We start from the raw sequence: 20,077 nt of genomic DNA, 5'->3' as shown, positions 1-20,077 counted from the left end.
GGGACCTCCAACCCACAAACCACCAGATTATGACCTGTGCAGAGGTCGAGCACTTAACCAACTGAGCCACCCAGGCGTCCCGCCAAATCTCTTTTCTCGCACCGTGGTCTGGCTTAACCGAAAAAGTCACAGTATATATTTCCTCTAACATTTATATTGCAAAAGAAATATGATGTATTGTTTCTTTGGCCAGGTATTTTTATGATGCGTTGCTCACTTGGCAAGCATCTTTGGGGACGACTACTGGCCGCCTACAGAAAGAAAACCACAGCTTTTCTCCTTTTTGAACAAGGCTCTGAGTAAAGGTTTAAGAAGTGGCAATAAACAGCTACTGGCAACTACAGCCTTAGATCAAAGAACAACCTTTACGTGGGTACAGCAGAAACACCACTACTCGTTGTAAAACCTCAGGAAAGGCCATTAACAGCATACTCTTAGAAACAGGATGGGAATAGAGAATAGTTCAATGGCAAGAATCATGAGATCATCAAAGCTCTATTGTGTCAAAATCACAGATAGAGGATGTTGAATGAAATGGCAGTTCTAAGAAAGCCACAAGATTTCATTTTCTCAGCTAGATTCTTAGAGTAGTGAGAATACCCAAGTAACATTTCTTCTCTGCTGCTTTCTCTACAGGACACTAACAAAATTCTGTTCCGAGAAACCCCATTCTTAGTTCCCACACCATCTTGCAGTTTCACGATAAAGTTCCTTCCCCAAATGCTTCCACCATCTCTCACAACTATAGCGCTGGCTCTAGAAAGTGGGGGTATTTACTGGAGCAGAGAACCCCAGGCTTGGGAGACAGACAACCTAGGCTGTATTCTGCGCTCCTCTACTAAATCGCTATGTGACTGTAGGCGTGGCGCTTGACCTTCCTGGGTCTCAGATTTTTCACTGCACAATGAGGGCTTAGAGATCCAGCCACCACACAGTCTGTGGCACCAGATCTGGCCCAGTTGAGAGGTTGTTCCACTGAACCCCGTCCTCAATCTGGAAGGGGCTTTCCATGGGGGAGGACGCTAGAGGCTTCCCCTCGGTCTTCGAGCGAGCTCAGCAGCGGGGAACCACCGCCTCTCCCCAGCCGGCTCCTGGCCGCGTCCCTGGCGGCCCCCTCCTTGCTCGGACGGGGCTCAAAACCCGGCCCGCGGGGGGAGATAAAGAAACCACAGGAGGGAAATGGAAACGTCTCCCCCCCCCCCCGAGAAACAAAAGTGCCCACGAGGGCTCTTCTCGGGCGGTCGGGCCTCTGCTGTAAACAGGAAGGGTCAGCTCGGTGGCAGTTTGGGTCGGGGTTTCGAGATAAGGGGAGGCCGCTTTATTTCTCCGGCAGCAACTGTTTTCACAAAACGTGCCACAGGAACGGCACCGAGCGCGGCCTCACTGAGCAAGGGGGCAGGGCGGCAGCGGGTTGGGATCGCCCCTCGGAGGGCCACGGGCCCAGGCCAAGGAATTCTGCATTGCTTTTAAGGCAACCGACTCCTCCCCGGTCTCTCCGCGCGGGACACAAGACGCTAGCCTCGCGCCTAAGGCTTTCAAGCGCGCGCGGGCGGCGGGGCGGGGCGCGGGCGAGGGCACTATATCTCCCGGCGGAGGAGCACACGGCAGGCCGCAGACACACGCCCCAAAATGCGCTCAGACGCCGGTTGCTTAGTTGGCGCTGCTGAGCCTTCATTCCTCGTTCAGTTTGACAAGGACGCTCTGATAGGCCAGCGCGACCCTGCAGTGGTTGGCCGGAAAGCGTCGAGCCGCCTCATTGGCCGCTCCGCACCTGCAATGCGTCAAGCCGCGGAGGGCGTGGAGGGCTCCGCGTGAATGGTCGTGGCTGGCGGGGCAGCGCGCGGCCTTCGGGAGGGAGCGGCTCCGCCTATGGCCGCCATCTTTACTAGTGGCAGTGCGGACGGCCCCGGACGCAGAGGGGCTTTCGCGGCGCTTTGGCCAGTAGAGAAAGGCTGTGTGACAGAAGTTTTGTTTGGGGTTTCTTTTTCCCTTCTTACTTTGCGGGGGGTTGTTTTGTGTTGGTTCCGGTGCCAGGGATGTGGCAGGGGTAGAGCTGGAGGGCTCGCGGCTCGGAACTCCGGGCAGAGTAGCCACCCAGGAAGGAGGGGGTCTGGCGAGTTTCAGCCGCCGCCTCAATAAAACCGCTTGCTGTGCGTTCTCTCGGCGTGCGCGGTTCCTCTTATTTTCTGGAAGCAAAGATGTGTTTTGCTTCCTGGGCATCTTGCTGGAGCTGGAGAGCAGTTCTGGAAAGCTCTGCCGAATACGTCATGGCCCTTGCTCATGCTGTGAGCGATCCTGCCCGCACGGAATGCGTTTTTATTTTTTAGCACTGCAAATCAGCCGTCTTGGAAACAGTTTTATCGGCTCCAGAGACAGTGGCCTGCAGGGGCAAAACTGAGCTTGCCTGATAGACATGCCACGAGATGTCGGCTGAAAATTAGTGTGATCATATCAGTTTATTTGCCTTTTTAGGCAACTGTTGTGTTTATGCGTGCATCCGGTTTTCGTTCATCTCCGATGTCCATCCCCTCGTAAAACACACGCACACACCCAAACCCTCTTATCTTTATACCAAAAGTAGTCGTTGTTCAGGACTCAACCTCCCCCCTTCCGTGCTTGTGGGTGAAAAGAAAGAATATGTTCTCTGGAGGAGTTAGAGATGGGAAACGGAGAAAAACCACGGTTGTCTTGTTTCGCGGGAGGTGATGTCTGTGTTGGTTTCTTGTGAGCTGCGCAGGTGCAAATTCGGTAGCGTGTGGCTATCCAAAGGTGAGTCGTGGAGCTGCTTTGGTGTGGGTGTTGCCATGGCTACGGGGAGAGGTAGGTGGTGAATTGCAGGGCCCATTAAACCCAGCAAGGCCGGGCGTCTCCCATGTATGAAGCCTTAGTAATAATCTACTACCCTGGTTTAGGTGTTCTGGCTTTCACCATTCCCATCTCTGTCCGAGATTTCCTGGATCGGTACGGGCACACGTGGGCGTGTCAGGTTTTGCGTCTGGACTAATACAAGTGGGTTCACTGCCTTGTGTAGCTCTTCTGATTAGGTACTTTTGGTACCATGTGCCACAGATTTTGATTTGCAAGCTATTGCTACCCTTACCTAATCTGAACCAATTTGGAACATGTAATTATTGGCCGGTATGCCTTTTAACCATAGGTAAACCGACACTTTACCATAGGGTGCCTTCTGCCCAAAACTAACATTGCACTTTACGGTGTATGGATATGATGCCTGAGCACTGGCTCCATGGACATTGCAAAAGAAAGAAAATTGCAGCTTTGCATCATCTCCACCTAGCAGCGACCACTTGTGCCTCTGTGGAACACTCAGTAATTCAGTGTTCTTTGGCAGCTGCAGCACTAGGAGCCCTTTGCTTGCTGTGTGAAGTATAGCAAAAGACTAAATCTTCCAGAACCGTGGTTTCTTCTGTAGCATGAAGAGAATCAAGTCTATCTCACAGAATCCTTGTGAGTTTTGCATGAGATGTGAATGTGCCAGCACTGTGTCAATTGCACAACTATTGACATAATGTTGATACTGATATTCAGTTACTAAAGCAGCTTTTTGAATACCCGTCGCTGTCTGACCTTGTGTGACGCTGTCTGACCTTGTGTGAGAGAGATTTTTCCTTCAAGATTTTCTACTTTGGGGGAAGAACAGATGGAGAAACTCAGATCCAGAATCTTAAATGGCATATTTTTTCCCCTTAATTGAAGGCATCGTATTAATATAGCCTTACTGGCATACAGTGCCAGGTTTGAGGACTCTTGGGGTGACTGGCTTGTCAGTTTGCCTAGGACTTCCCCGGTTTTAGCATCAAAGGCCCGTGTCCAAGAGATCCCCTCTTGTCCCCGGCAAACAAGGACATGTGGTCACCGTTGGACTGTTTTCAGTGCCGCGAGATGGGAGGATGAGCAGGATGGGAAATGAAAATTCCTACCGTAGAGGGGCGATTAGGTTTCCCTGCGGCTGAAGGCTGCTGGTCACAAGAGATGAGATAAGCGTGGGCTGACACCTGAAACTCATCCAAAGTCAAACCGATACTTCCATCCATCTTTATTTTCCCTTCTCTCCCCGCACGTTTTTGTTGTTGTTGTTACTTAATTCAAATCTCCATCGCTGGTAGAGCCTTTACTGCACTTTCAGTCCCTTAAAATTTTTTTTTAACATTTATTTATATTTGAGAGACAGATCGAGCACAAGCAGGGGAGGAGCAGAGAGAGAGAGAGGGAGACACAGATCCAAAGCAGGCTCCAGGCTCTGAGCTGCCAGCACAGAGCCCGACGAGGGGCTTGAACCCCTGGACCGCGAGATCATGACCTGAGCCGAAGTCGGCCACTCAACTGACTGAGCCACCCAGGTGCCCCTTCAGTCCCTTTTAGAGTGCTTAAGTTCTGTTTTTTTTTATGTCGTGGGTCCCTTGGCCAGTCAGGGGAAGCCTAATTGCTACTATGGTGTTTGCCCCTCTTCACGACCGAAGGCATGCTACATGTCACTTAGAGGTTAGTGAACATAAAGATGTTCTACTTTTCCGTCCAAGTTCATGGACCCTGTGAATTGCCTCATGGAGTCCAGGTGGAGAGCCCCTGCTCCTTCTCCATTGCCCCCACCGCAGTTCTTTTCCACTCTGTTCCCTTTTGCATCCTTTCACGTTAACATTCTCACCGCCATCAGCACAGTTCAAAACATTGTTGCTGTTTCCCTCTTACAGACGCCTTCCTTGGTCTCCCGCCCTTACTTCCAGCTTCAGCCCAGCTGACGGAGTAGTTTTCCCAAAGCACACAGCGGATTATTTCCCTCCTTACACTGGCTTTGGCTTCCTGTGGTCTCTAGGACCAAGTCCAGATTCCTCAGGACTAGTTCCTCCAGGGTCCTTCATGATCTGGCCTTTTCAGTCCTTATAACCTACTATGCTTTGCATCCTAGATTTGAGCCAGAGGAATTGTTCAGTATTTGAGCTTTCCCCCTGCATCCTTTATGCACGTTGCTCCCTTGGCCTGGAATTCTGATTCCCACCATCTCTGCCTCACAAAATTCTAGTGTCTTTGAAGGCTTACTTCAAATGCAAAGTCCGTGAAAATAACCTCTTCCTTCCCTGGGTTCCCTTGGCACTTTATCTCATTCACCCTCTTCTGTTACCACCTTCTACCTTTCCTGAGTATTTGATTATTCATTCCATTAAGTATGTGTCAAGTACCTGTTGTGAATGGGGCCGTGTACTAGAGGCAACGGGCCTATGAAATGAAACCGATTCGTACCTTGGTTTTGTTTATTTACTTTTGCTTACTTTTTTTAATTTGCAGAACAAATTTATTTAAATGCTTAGTTCCGTAGGATTTGGGGGGTCTGGTGGAGATGAGGGGGGGCTTCCTAAAAGTAGCCCCCAACCACCAATTTCACTGCTTTTTCCTTTTTAATTAAAAAAAATTTTTTTACATTTATTTATTTTTGAGAGACAGAGAGAGACAGAGCACAAGTGGGGGAGGGACAGCGAAAGAGAGGGAGACACAATCCGAAGCAGGCTCCGGCCTCTGAGCCATCAGCAAAGAGCCCGACGCGGGGCTTGAACTCATGAACCATGAGATTGTGACCTGAGCTGAAGTCGGACGCTCAACTGACTGAGTCACCCAGGCGCCCCAACTGCTTTTTCCTTTTAATTCTCCCTCCCACCCTTCTAAGACTGGTCTTCGTGGACTACCTCAGCATCCTCCTAGACTGTCCTCCAGTCATCCATGCTGGGTGGCGTTAAAATACTCCTTTCTGAAACTTGCCGCCATAAACTGGTCTTCCTTGGACAATTGTATTTCTTCTTCTTCTTAAAATTCCAATGTAGTTACCACACAGTGTTATATTAGTTTCAGGTGTACAATATAGTGATTCAACAGTTCCATTTACTACTCAGTGCTCCTCAAGGTAAGTATACTCTTAATCCCCTTCATCTTTGTCACCCATCCCCCACCCACCTCCCCAATGGTAATCATCTGTTTGTTCTCTATGTTTGAGACCCAGTTTTTTGGTTTCTCTGTTTTTTCTTTCTTTCTTTCTTTGTTTTGTTTCTTAAATTCCATGTATGAGTGAGATCATACGGTATTTGTCTTTCTCTGGCTTCTTTCACATAGCATTATACTCTAGATCCATCTATGTCATTGCAAATGGAAAGATTTCATTCTTTTTTGTGGCTGAGTAATATTCCATTGTGTATATGTGTGTGTGTGTGTGTGTTTGTGTATAGATACGTATACATATGTGTGTCTGTGTGTGTGTATACACATCACATTTTCTTTATCCATTCGTCTATCGATGGACCCTTGGGCTGCTTCCATAATTTGGCTATTGTAAATAATGCTGCAATAAATGTAGGGGGGTACATATATCCTTTTGAATTACTGTTTTCTTATTCTTTGGGTAAATATCTGGTAGTGTGATTTATTGGATCATAGTGTAGTCCTATTTTTAATTTTTTGAGGAACCTCAATACTGCCCTTCCATAGTGGCTGCACCAGTTTGCATTCCGACCAACAGTGCAGAAGGGTTCCTTTTTCTCTACATCCTCACCAACACTTGTTTCTTGTGTTTTTTTGTTTTAGCCATTCTGACAGATGTGCGGTGATACCTCATTGTGGTTTTGATTTGCATTTCTCTGATGACGAGTGATGTTGAGTGTCTGTTGGCCACCTGTCTGTCTTCTCTGGAGAAATATTGTAGCAGGATTCTCACAGAGAGTCATGACACAGAGGCTTTTCTTTCCAGAAAGCAACTTTATTTGGGCCGGTACGGCTCAGTTGAGTTCATACTGAAGAACTGAGCCCCCAAAACCACATGGCGTAGTTTTTATACATTTTCTGTTTCTTTGTCTCCCATATATGGTAACACACAAGCATGCAGTCTGATTAAGTGATCTCATGTTACAAGGTGGTGAGGGGTGTTGTCATGTACATGTGTAGACAGGTTGCCTTGAGAGGTTTTTTTTCCCCATTTCTTAGGGACGGGACCCTACTACATTCCTCCCTTTGATGCTCGGACCCCTTTTTTTTGGGTCAAAGAGCATCATCTTGGTTTAGAGGTTTATATTTCCATAACAACTGAGCTGTACCGGAGCGAATAAAGTTGCTTCCTGGAAAGAAAAGCCTCACTGTCACGACTCTCCGTGCGAGAATCCTGCTACAATATCTGTTCATGTTTTCTGCCCATTTTAAAAAAATGGATTATTTGGGGGGGGGGGGTTTGGTGTTGAGTTGCATAATTTCTTTATGTATTTTGGATGCTAACCCTTGATCAGATATGTCATTTCTAAATATCTTCTCCCATTCAGTAGGTTGTCTTTTAGTTTTGTTGGTTGTTTCCTTTGCTGTGCGGAAGCTTTTTATTTTAATGTAGTCCCAATAGTTTATTTGTCCCTTGGTTTTTTGTTTTTTTTTTAATTTTTTTTTTCAACGTTTTTATTTATTTTTGGGACAGAGAGAGACAGAGCATGAACGGAGGAGGGGCAGAGAGAGAGGGAGACACAGAATCGGAAACAGGCTCCAGGCTCCGAGCCATCAGCCCAGAGCCTGACGTGGGGCTCGAACTCACGCACCGCGAGATCGTGACCTGGCTGAAGTCGGACGCTTAACCGACTGCGCCACCCAGGCGCCCCTGTCCCTTGGTTTTTAAAGGACTTACATTCAAGTTGATAGATAATGTAAACTTAGGAACTACTTTTTCAGGGTAGAAGAAAACAACCAAATATTTCAGAAGTGCAGAGGGAAAACTCATTTTACTAGAGGGATCAGAAAAAGCTCTATGGAGGAAGCTGGTGACAGGTTGGTTAAGGGTACACGGAGAATGGCAATGTTCCAGGCAAAAAGAAAAGACTCTCTTGTATGCATGGAATCCATTGAAGAGTTTTGACAAGACACTGACAAAATCAAACGTGATTTAGGAATAATTATGTGGCATCATAGTGGGAGGTGAATTTTAGAGAGACTGTAGACAGGGAGACTGATGAAAGCAATAACAATGAGAATAATGGCAAACATTTATTGAGCACTTAGAAAGTGCCATGCAGTATCTTTATTTGCAGTATCTTGTTTATTGTTCACAAAAACCCTATTATTCACTCGTTTTCACAAATAAGGAAATCTAAGCTTAGAGAGAATAAATAACTTGTCCAGGTTCACCCATGGTGACAGAACTGGAAGTTGAGTCATTACTGTCTGCAGTATTTGGTCCGCAAATTAGCTATAATCTGAAAACGTTAGCAGTGGAATTAGAGAAGATCCAAGAGTGATGTGCTTTAAAAAAAAAAGTTTTACTTATTTTTGATAGTGTGTGAGCAGGGGAGGGGCAGAGAGAGAGGGGGACAGAGGAAACGAGGCAGGCTCTGCAGTGACAGCAGTGAGCTCAATGTGGGGCTCGAACTCACGAACCGGGAGAGCATGACCTGAGCCAAAGTTGGACACTCAGCCGACTGAGCCACCCAGGTACCCCGAAATGACCCTCTTTTTAAGTAATAGTACTTTTGTACTTTGTGTCTGAGGTAAAAAAATGAAGTAGCAACAAATACCACCATGATTGGGCTGAATTCCTGGACTATGACCATCTTTTTTTTCTTCCTCTCTCTTTTTTTTGTGGGGGGGAGAGGGACAGAGAGAGAGAGAGAGAGAGAATCTCAAATCTCAAGCAGGCTCCACCCTCAGCATGAGCCCAATGCAGGGCTTGATCCCACGACCCTGGGATCATGACCTGAGCCCAAACCAAGAGTTGGTTGATCGTTCAAGCGACTGAGCCACCCAGGCACCCCCAGGACTATCTTCTTAAATGTTGATCTCATCATGTGATTTCTACATACCTTCCTATAGTGAAGAAATAAGACACCAGTAAGCAAAATGCAGTTGCTCAAGTTTCACCTCAATTTTTTTATACTCCTAATACCAAAATGAGGAAAAGTTTTAGATGCTAAACCTGGGCTGGGTCTTCTACTTGGACTCCTCAGAAACCTCACAGAAGAGGGGCACCTCGGCTCAGTTGGTTAAACGTCTGACTCTTTGTTTCAGCTCAGGTCGTGATCTCCCAGTTTGTGGGGTCGAGCCCCACATTGGACTCTGTGCTGACAGTATGGAGCTTACTTGGGATTCTCTGTTTCTCCCTCTCTCTCAAAATCAATAAATAAACATGAAAAAAAGAAGAAGGAGAAAGAAAGAAAGCAAGCTCATAGAAGAAAGCAACAGCAGCGGCTTGGGGGTGTACCAAATTATGCTACCAAATAGCCCTACTGGGGATATCTCCAGAATGTGAACTAGAACTTTTCAAGGCATTTGCCTTGGGTGAAAAATTTTCTTGTGCTAGTACCTGTGTGAAGATGTTTAATGGTTTCAGGGCACCGGAGGAGTGGTTTTCTTATGCTCTTGGTCAAGTCTGTGATCTCCACCCACCTTGCCTCCCCAAGAAAAAAAGCAATAAAAAGAGCTAGTGAGTGTTCCCTTCAGGAACCACTGGATTGCTTGATTGCCTCTGGTACCATCTTCCCAATCACTGAAGATTCTAAAAAGAGGAGTAAGGAGGGTAAAGTTTCGTTCGTTCTGATTCCTTTATTCCACCTCTCCCTACCCTTTACACTTCCTGTCTTGTTCTGATTGTAGCTGGAAAAATTAAACCCTGCATGTGTCAAAAGTCCTTCAACTCTAGGAAAGGCTCACCTTCAAAAGTTCTAGCATACATTTTATTACACCTTGACTATCTTTTCCCCTTTGCTAATAGTCTCACAGCATTTTGTCTATGTTTGATTCTGATTGTATCATAAGTTCCTTAACAGCAAATTACATTTATTTATGTATTTTATTTATTATCCTTGAGAGAGTGAGTGGGGAGGGAGCAAAGAGAGAGAGAGGGGGACAGAGGATCCGAAGTGGGCTCTGTGCTGACAGCAGAGAGCCCAATGCGGGGCTCAGACTCACCGAGAGATCATGACCTAGGCTGAAGCTGGATGCTTAACGCTCTGAGCCACCCAGGCGCTCCTAAAAAAAGATCTCCTGCCACCCTTACCATTGCTCTGCATATAGTAGTCACTCTTGATTTGTCAGTTTTGATGTGTCATTTTTCTCCTCTTTTTTTTCTGATTTATCTTTTCTATCCAAAACTTGATTACAGCATTAAAAAGTTCAATGACACTCTGGAATAAGGTTATTCATTCAACCATGTCTATTGATTTCATTCTATATGTCAAGTGCCTTTGAATGTGAGTATTGATTACTTTCTTCTGGGGTCGTGGTTCATAGTCTTATTTGGGTCATCAGCACCTTTGAGAGTCTAATAAAAGCCATGGAAACCTCTCAGAAAATATACATACATCAAGTAATTCTGCAACCCCTGCCATAGAATCTAGACTTTGACTCGATCAAAACCAAAACAAAAAGCGTTTTAGAAAATCCAAAACTCCCCTTCAGTGTGATGTGCTTAGGGTTTACCACTGTGCGATCACATATGATCTATTTTATATAGGTAACTATATATGGAGGCATTCATGCAATTACTCAATGATCTAGCACTAAGGGAGATATTTCAATACTTGAATGTTTTTTTAAGTGTATGTTCATTTTATCTTTGAGGGATCCCAATGTGGGGCTCGACCCCACGGACTGTGAGATCGTGACCTCAGTGAAATCAAGAGTCAGACGCTTAGCCCCGCCAGGTACCCCTTTTGTTTGTTTTTTAAATCTTAAAACTCTACTAAAGCAAAAATAGCCATCTTTCTACTACTAGAATTTGGAAGATGGGATATTATAGCACCATTTATTCATTAAGGTAAGGGTTCTAATTCATCGCTGATAAAAATATTTTTCAAATTATAATATGCCATATTGGTAGAGCTAGTCTTTGAAACTTTCAGGTTCTAGTCTTTGTTTTAAATTTTGTGCCACCTGAAATGTATATAATTCAACTAAGAAACGAGGTACATAAATGAGATTTTTCACAGAACATTTTCCCGTAAGATTTAGTACTATTGATGTGTTCAATCAATGTTTGTTTATCGTCTTGAAAAAATATTTATTTTCTTTGAGGAGGATGAATAGTGACTACAGGAGTTGTTTTCAGAACAGATTCCCAGTGGGTTTTTTTTTTTTTATTCCCTCATGCTGCTCTTCCTAGTTAATATCCGTATTTGCTAAATTTTATTACAGAAAGACCGACAGAGAAACCCTTTTGAAATGTATACATTTGTGTAAGACTTGTATGTTTAAAAGGTGCAGAAAGGCAACAAAAGCTGCCATTTGAGAATCTCTTCTCCGTGAATGATTAATGATGGATGAGCTGGACACCAAACAAAGTTTGCAAACGTCTACAGCTCCTTACTCTACCTGGAAACTTGTTGCAGTGACGATTATTTCAGTAAGATGAGATTCCCAAAAAGGATGAGATTCTACGCGGCTTTTAGGTCTCCAGTGTGACAGCTCCCCTTGTCACTGGATGAAGTCTATTTCATTTTATTTTTTATATTTCTTTTTAACTTTTTAAAAAAAAAAAATTTTTTTTTCAACGTTTATTTATTTTTGGGACAGAGAGAGACAGAGCATGAACGGGGGAGGAGCAGAGAGAGAGGGAGACACAGAATCGGAAACAGGCTCCAGGCTCTGAGCCATCAGCCCAGAGCCCGACGCGGGGCTCGAACTCACGGACCGCGAGATCGTGACCTGGCTGAAGTCGGACGCTTAACCGACTGCGCCACCCAGGCGCCCCTTCTTTTTAACTTTTATTCAGGGTTGAGAGACAGAGACACAGAGTGTGACCAGGGGAGGGGCAGAGAGAGAAGATGACACAGAATCCGAAGCAGGCCGCAGGGCCTTGAACGCGGGCCTTGAACTCACAAACAGTGAGATCCTGACCTGAGCCGAAGTCGGTCACTTAACCGACTGAGCCACCCAGGCGCCCTGGATAAATCTATTTTAAATGGCCACATGATCTGATTACAACATAAAGAATCTTCTACCGATAAAAAGATCTGTAAGCGGTGCAAACAGCATCAATATCATCAGTGAACGTTGAGACTCTTACGTGGGCAAGGCACTCAGGGAGGTGCCAAGCTTGCAAAGAATCGCACTAGCTTTGCCCTTTCAGTGCTCATAATGAGACCATCACCTGCATGCTGGCAGGGACCATGTTTTATTTATGTTGGTTTCTGTTAACGTTTATATTGGCTTACACCCTCAATACTTACAACCATGTCTGGCGTGTCATAGTTGCTAAATAAATATAGATTGAGCATCTGAATCAACAGCTATTAAAATAGTTGGAGAGAAAAAGAGAGTTAAATAAAAGGAAAGCTTCTATTTTGTGATGTAGCTTCTAAAAAGGAAAATACCGCATTATGTTCTTCTTTTCAAATGCCTTTATAAATATTTAACACATACAAAACGCTATATATAGTAAATGTAAATTAATAAGCATAATAAGCCCCAGTGAACCCGCCACCTATTCAAATAACTAGAAAATTACCAAGACTGTGGGAACTACTTGTACACTTCCAATGTCATCCTTCTGCCTCCTCACCAGCCCAGACCGCACTCTCAATTCAGGAGTATTGTAACCCTAAGATGTATAAACTAGGAACAAGGCTTTACAGAAAGCAAATCTATGTAATTTTTCATTAACAATTACACATTTAGGGGCACCTGGGTGGCTCAGTTGGTTAAGCATCCAACTCTCGGTTTCGGCTCGGGTCATGATCTCACAGTTCATGAGTTCAAGCCCCACATTGGGCTCTGTGCTGACGGCATGGAGCCTGCTTGGGATTCTCTCTCTCCCTCTCTTTCTGCCCCTCCCCTATGTTCTCTGTCTCTCTCACAGTAAATAAATAAACATTAAAAAAATTACACAGTAAGCAATTGAAAACCAAATACATTTAATAATAGTCCCGTGGGAGATCATTCCAGGCCCTTTGAATATCATCAGAAAGTAGTAAGCAAAGTTACTTCAATGTGCTAAATCCTGGGGACATCAGCACAGTCTACCATGCACACAGAGAAGGCAGATACTAGAGTTCGTTTTCTCGTGTCTTGTTTTGCCTTTCATTACAGCAACATTTGCCTTCTCCAGTAAGAATTCTTACACAAGGGGAGTCTGGGTGGCTCAGTCAGTTAAGCATTTGACTCTTGATTTTGGCTTAGGTCATGATCTCGCAGCTCATGAGTTCAAGCCTCGCATTGGGCTCTGCACTGGAAGTGTGGAGCCTGCATGGGATTCTCTCTCTCTCTCTCTCTCTCTCTCTCTCTCTCTCTCTCTCTCTCTCACTCTTGCTCTCACTCTCGCTCTCTCTCAAAATAAATAAACTTAAAAGAATTCTTACACCAATGTTTACTAGGAGCATACTTTTATACAATAGACAGCATAGCATGTCACGTCTAGTGGCATAAACACATACATTCCAAAGAAATATTCTAAACAAAGAGGATTCCTTTCCAGGACAGTTTTGCCCTTCCCATTCATCTTTCTACATTTGGTTTCCATTGGAGTTCTATATGTAGCCATTCAAACAAATTGTCTTCCCCGTTTCTTTTAATTTTTTTTTTTTTTTGGACATAATTTCAGAGTTACAGAAAAGTTAGAAGAACAGTACAAAGGATTCCCATGAACCCTCCCCCTCCATTTCCCAACTGTTAACATTTACCACATTAAGCACATTCATGCATGTCCTCTCGTGCTCATTCTCGCAGCAGACATTATGCCCCTTTGTCCCTGAATGGTTCAGCGGAGAACTCCAGAAATAAGATCATTCTATCACATAACTATGGTATAATTGTCAAAATCAGGAAAAGGACATAACACCGTTGTCCATTATTGTCTAATCTATAGTCTTCATTCAAATTTTGTTGTCCCAATGCTGTTCTTTACAGCAAAAGAAAATCCCAGATCATGCATTGCATTCAGGTGTCGTGTCTCCAGTCCCATTTAATGTGGAATCCTTCTTCAATTTGTCTTTGTTTTTCACAACATTGACTAATTTACTGATTTCTAACCGATCGATATGACGAGAATTCTTAAGGAAGTAAGTATATTTCAAGTAACTGAATTAATCACTGTCAAGGCATACAGGAAAAGATTTAGCTGCTAATTATCTTCTGTTACATGCGTTAAAAAGTAATGCCTGAAGAAATGGTAGAGCAAAGGATGAGAAAAAACAATCTAGAATTCTAGACTTCCCCCCCCCATCATGACACAATCTACTCTTTTATGAGAAAATAGAAAACCGACTAAGACAGTTTAGATAATTGACTAGAAGCCCACCATCTCTCCTGCTTCCTGAATCCCTGTACTTCTGTCTGCAGCATACATGTAAATGGAAAAAGTCACTATAAAACCCTGAAAGTAGTACATTGGTTTATTTTTATTCCGTCTACTATGTTTGGTTTGCCCCTAGAATTCTGCCTACCAGTGATCTCTAGCTGTTATTCCTTACAATAGCTGTATAAGAGTGATGTTTGATTTATACTATGATGTTTGTTTACAATGTAATTCTTGTCATATATAGACTCTACATTTATCTTAGGATAGGTATTTAGACAGCAGTGTGACAATTTGTCTAGGACACGAGTGTCACATGACCTTCTTCATGTACTTTACAGTAGACAAGGCGGGCTCCTGGCTGCATTCTGACAGAGAGTAACCTTTTAACCAAGTTCTGAGCTTTCCACCAAAGTATCCCAATAGGCTAGGGGACCAAGGGTCTGCTTCTGCAGGCCTGAGGGTGTAGCCTGAGCGAGGCTACCCAAAGCTACACACCTCTTTGAAACTTTATGTATTTCGTATTTAAAATTCATATACATTTTTATGTTTCTTTTCATTAAAAAGATGTTGTGAGGGGTGCCTAGGTGGCTCAGTCAGTTAAGCGTCTGACATCAGCTCAGGTCATGATCACACAGTTTGTGGGTTCAAGCCCCACATCCGGCTCTGTGCTGACAGCTCAGAGCCTGGAGCCTGCTTCGGATTCTGTGTCTCCCTCTCTCTCTGCCCTTCCTCTGCTCACACTCTATCTCTCTTTGTCTCTCAAAAATAAATAGACATTTAAAAAAAGGTGGGGAGAGCCTGGGTGGCTCAGTAGGTTGAGCGTCTGACTTCGGCTCAGGTCATGATCTCACGGTTTGTGAGTTCGAGTCCCGCATCAGGCTCTGTGCTGACAGCTCGGAGCCTGGAACGTGCTTCGGATCCTGTGTCTCCCTCTCTCTCTGCCCTTCCTCCACTCACACTCTGTCTCTCAAAAAATAAATAAACATTAAAAAAAAAAAGGTATTGTGACCACCCCCCGCCAATCATCTATTCTTGTTGTAGCTTCAAATACCACTGTACCTCCCCACAGCCCAGTTTGAGAAACACATGGACGAATTTATGAAGACAGTCGTGGGATTCCAGGCTCGGGGTAACTCGTGAGTGACATGGACAGGTAGAAGGCGGTCTGTGAAGAAGTGCAAAAGTAGGGCTCAGAGCAGTAAGTTAGTGCACAGCCGTCGTGTGTGGACTTTGATGCCACCCCGAGGACTTGGAGAGATGCCAGTTCAATGGCACCGGTGCAGATTGGAAGGAGGGAAAGCGGGATCCCGGTTCTCTCTCCACTACCCGCTTTGCCACGTGGCCTTGGCCAAAGCACTGAAACCTGGACCCTGGTTTCCGTATTAGACAAAGGCAATACCGGAATAGGCGATTGTAAGTTTCCTTTTGGCTGTAAAATTTTGTGATGCGTTATGAACTAATAGAATGCATTGGTTTGGTAATAGTTCCCATCTTTGAATATTTACAAATTTAATCTGATAGGTGCTCTTAGTATTATTGCTAGCTACGGGCTGCTGATAATATGTACTATCTACTTCAAGGCGATGAATAGATTTACACCTTTCAGAACATCGCTGTGGGAAAAAAAAAACAAAAAAAACGTTATCACTCTGAAATCTAGGCCTGCCATCTTATGGATCCTACGTGGTACTACCAAAATTCAGGGTAGTGTGTCTGTTAGTGTCTGGAGATGATTTTTATACACATCCAGAGAATATCTGCTTGCGTACATGTAGCTCATCTCCAAAGGAGTTTATACAGTATTTTAAAATTCATTTTCTTTGATAATCCTTGATGTTAACCCTCTAGGAAGGAATCCAAGTAAATCTAAGAAAGCCCCTACCTTCAGTTTTAGTTTTAGTTTTGACCCCGATAATTATTTTGTAGGCCACATTTCACTTTCTAAACGGCTCTCGGTAGTTCCCTTGCTTTTCAAATTGTTCGGCACAAGAGAATGGCTCTTTGAAGTGATGGTGCAGGGCGCTGGTGTGCGTGTTTGGTGAAAGCTGTGATCATCCACGACTGCGACATATAACAGTCTTCCTTTGTTTTTTTTTATGCAGCTGAAAAACGATGAGGCTAGATAGTTTTCCACTGCAACCGGGATGAGCATTTGTGGCATTTACTCCTTCCCTTCCCTGCTGATGCACCTGAGCACTTACCTCTGTCACGTAAGAAATCCACAACACAGAACTTTTGTTCACAGTGAGCATGGGGGCGGTGGGGGGGGGGAGTTAGACAGTGAGAAACATTTTTTGCCTCTTTCAAAATTCTACCTTTAAAATATGGCAGATAAAAGATGCATCCCAAGCAAACTATGGAATTTGTCTTTAGTTACACTCTGTTTTGTCCAAAGCAGATCCAAATAAGACTGTTTAGCCTCCCTTCCCAATAACATAATAATTAGAGACGCTGAAATATCTTAATGGTTGCTTTCAATGGGCATCCTGAAATTTTCTCTAGGGCCCACACAATAATTCTTCTGTTTAAGGTGGCTGATTTCAGGAAGCTTTTTAAACTGCATTCTACATCCCACTGGTTTTCAATTTATTTTCAATAGGCTTCAGCATTTGTGGAGGTTTTCATCCCTTTCGAGTTGAAATGTGATTATTATAGTCCAGTAGAAAGCAGTGTTTGGACATGGCTGGTAGTACAAATACTTGCTGTGACTAATTTTCGTCAGTATGGACCCTTACATCTGAATCCAACAGTAGCAGCCTGTATCAATCGTGGGGAACTGTAGCAGAGCTCTGTCTAACCCATTTTAGCCTCTCAAGGCTCCCCCTTTTACTGATTAGAGATGTTCGATGAGATTACCTTCTTCCTACTGCCTCCTGAAAGGTTAATGCTTTTTCTAACCATCTCATGATTCAATGATAAGATCCCCTTTCTTTAGAATTTTCTCTCTTGGTATGACTAAGGCCTGTTATTGACTTTCAGGAAAAAAGGTAAGGTATTATTTCCACATTCAGTCCCATCAAAGTTTGTGACATCCACATTTTCTTGTTTATTTTGGAGGTGTATATATATATATATATATATATATTTTTTTTTTTTTTTTTTTTTTTTAATGTTTACTTGAGAGCACAAGTTGGGGAGAGGGGTGAGGGAGAGAGAGAGAGAGAGAATCTTAAGCAGAGAGAGAATCTTAAGGTCCCATTCAGTGTGGACCTTAACACGGGGCTCGATCCCACAACACTGGGATCATGACCTGAGCCAAAACCAACAGTTGGAGGCTCAACTGACTGGGCCACCCAGGTGCCCCTATTTCGGTTGTATGTTTTAAGATTCTTACAAATGTTTCGAATATTGTTAAATTCTGGTCAAAGTTAAAAGTATTCTTTTGTAGTCTGACTCTAATAGTTTACTTAAAACACATTTGAGAAAACGGGCGCCTGGGTGGCTCAGTCAGTTAAGCAACTGACTTTGGCTCAGGTCATGATCTCACAGTTCGTGGGTTCGAGCCCCGTGTTGGGCTCTGTGCTGACAGCTCAGAGCCTGGAGCCTGCTCCCAATTCTGTGTCCCCCTCTCTGTCTGCCCCTCCCCTGTTTGTTCTCTGTGTCTCTCTGTCTCTCAAAAATAATTAAACGTTAAAACATATTTGAGAAAGTTTTTGGTTTTACTTCCAGTTGTTCAGTTGATGTTTCAAAATTTCTAAATCATCAATTGCTTTTCCTCTTGATATAATGCTGTCATATTATAAAATCAAACAACTATACCAAGTGCCAACAATATGTTTCATAGGAATAAAATTGTTCACAAAAACAAATCACCATAGGGAAGAGATCTCACAAATAAGTGTTCTGTGTGGTTCAAGTATCACTAAAAAATGTAAAAATTGAAATAATTCCAATGCTGAAACCTAGTTTTGGAGAAGGAATGCAAACGTATAATTTACATGTTGAAATATAAGTGTATGGTTATCTATTAAATTTCAAAATTTAGTTTACTTTCATTCCTGCCACAGGAGTATTACAGTGGCCATAAATCTAAAAATAAAATTATTACCAGGGCACCTGGCTGGTTCAGTCAGAAGAGCGTGCGACTCTTGATCTTGAGGTCATGAATTCAAGCCCCCTGTTGGGGGCAGAGATTACATAAAACGAATAAACAAATTAAAACTTATAACTGTTGCCAATCCTGTGCCTTTCACTTAAATGTGCAATTAAAATGTTTTTCTTTGGGCAATTATTTTTGGAGGAATAAGATACCAGTGTAAAACTTAAATTGATCCAATTGGTCTCATAGAGTTCCATGTCATAAAATTTAGCTGAAAAGCTTAAATAGTACTGCTTAATAATGACATAAGTTGGCTAGAAAAGAAGTAAACTAGATCACTGTTTCTGTGAAAACTCAAGCATGAGCTGGGGTCACTGTTGGAGATTGTATAGAATGTATTTTTTTTCACTGGAGGGAGATTGGGCCAGATAGTCTCAGAGATCCCTTCTAAACTCTGAAAATCTAAGATTTTAGTAAACTTCAATCTAATACTTTATGCAATTCACCTTAATTTCAGAATGGGAGGCATTTGGGCAATGTTTAATCATTATTCTGGAATTATCTCCTGAGTTGGGGCAATGGAGAAAAATCCGTCTCCCTTTTCATTGTCATTAAAGGCATGTTGACAGTAGAGGAAAAAAAAAATTGAACTCCTGTAGCCCTGAAAGTGCTTTATAAAAGCAATTATCCATTTCAAGTTTCTCTTCTGTGTCTGCTGATCTTCAGCAAGTCTTTTTTAAATAGCATGTGAGGATCATTTCCTGTCATTATTGGGTTCTGGAGTTTGACCTCTCCCCAAAAATGACTGTTCTGTGATAATTGGCCATGTGTGGTGGCCAGTACCTCGTAGGATCTGGAGGCTGATCAATGGTGAAGATTCTCCCATTTTAATTCCTAAAGAAAAACCTCATGATCAGAGTCCTTTTGGGTGGGTGCCATCTGCACAGCCTCTTGCTGTCCCCCTGCATGCATCTGGTTGAAGAGGTAAATCGTTTCCTGGCTGCCAGCACCTGCCAAGTGTCCGTAAGCACGTTAGACCCCAGGGAAGGGGTCTCATTGACCCTCGGTAAGTTGTGATCTGGTGGATTGTTTCCGGCCGATGGAAGGTGACCCTCAGCAAAACTATGGCCTACGAAAGGTTACTTTTTAACACCATTCACCCTGGTTCCCATGTTTTTCCCTCACTGGTCACCACTTTCACCTTTAGATTTTCAGTGTCTTGATTTAGTATTCTCCTCAGCACACCCTCTACTCCAGCTTGCTTTCTGGAAAGGATGTGTTATTAATATGCTAATGCAAATTTAGGTTAATACCTGATCTCTCCCAGGGATATGTGCATTTCGAACCTTTCTTCTTGTGCAATGATAGCACCAGCTGATAGCAGAGGCATTTCCCTTGTGGAAAGTATGTCACATTAAACTGTCTCCTCGCCTGCCTTCTCTTAAGGTCTTAGTCTTCACCTCTCCAACATGCCCCCCTCACCCCTCTTCCTCTCATTCATGTATTCAATATATTTGCTATATTTTTTCAATATAGCAAATACCTGTGGATTGCCAATATGTGTCATGAACTGGTCTGGGCACAGGACATACCACGGTGAGCTAAAGGAGGCACAGTCCCTACTGTAAGAGGCTGTAGAGTCTAGTGAGAGAGTTGGACAATCAAAAAATTGCATAAATAAATGTCAAGGGGTAATGTGGTAAGTGCTACAGAGACGGTGGGGGGGAACAGAGTGCTGTGTGTCTACAATAGGGGATTCCCCTGAGCCAGGAGGTCCA

Source organism: Lynx canadensis, chromosome B3 (assembly GCF_007474595.2).
Source record: "Lynx canadensis isolate LIC74 chromosome B3, mLynCan4.pri.v2, whole genome shotgun sequence".
Taxonomy (NCBI): Eukaryota; Metazoa; Chordata; class Mammalia; order Carnivora; family Felidae; genus Lynx; species Lynx canadensis.
This window is presented reverse-complemented; position numbering follows the sequence as displayed.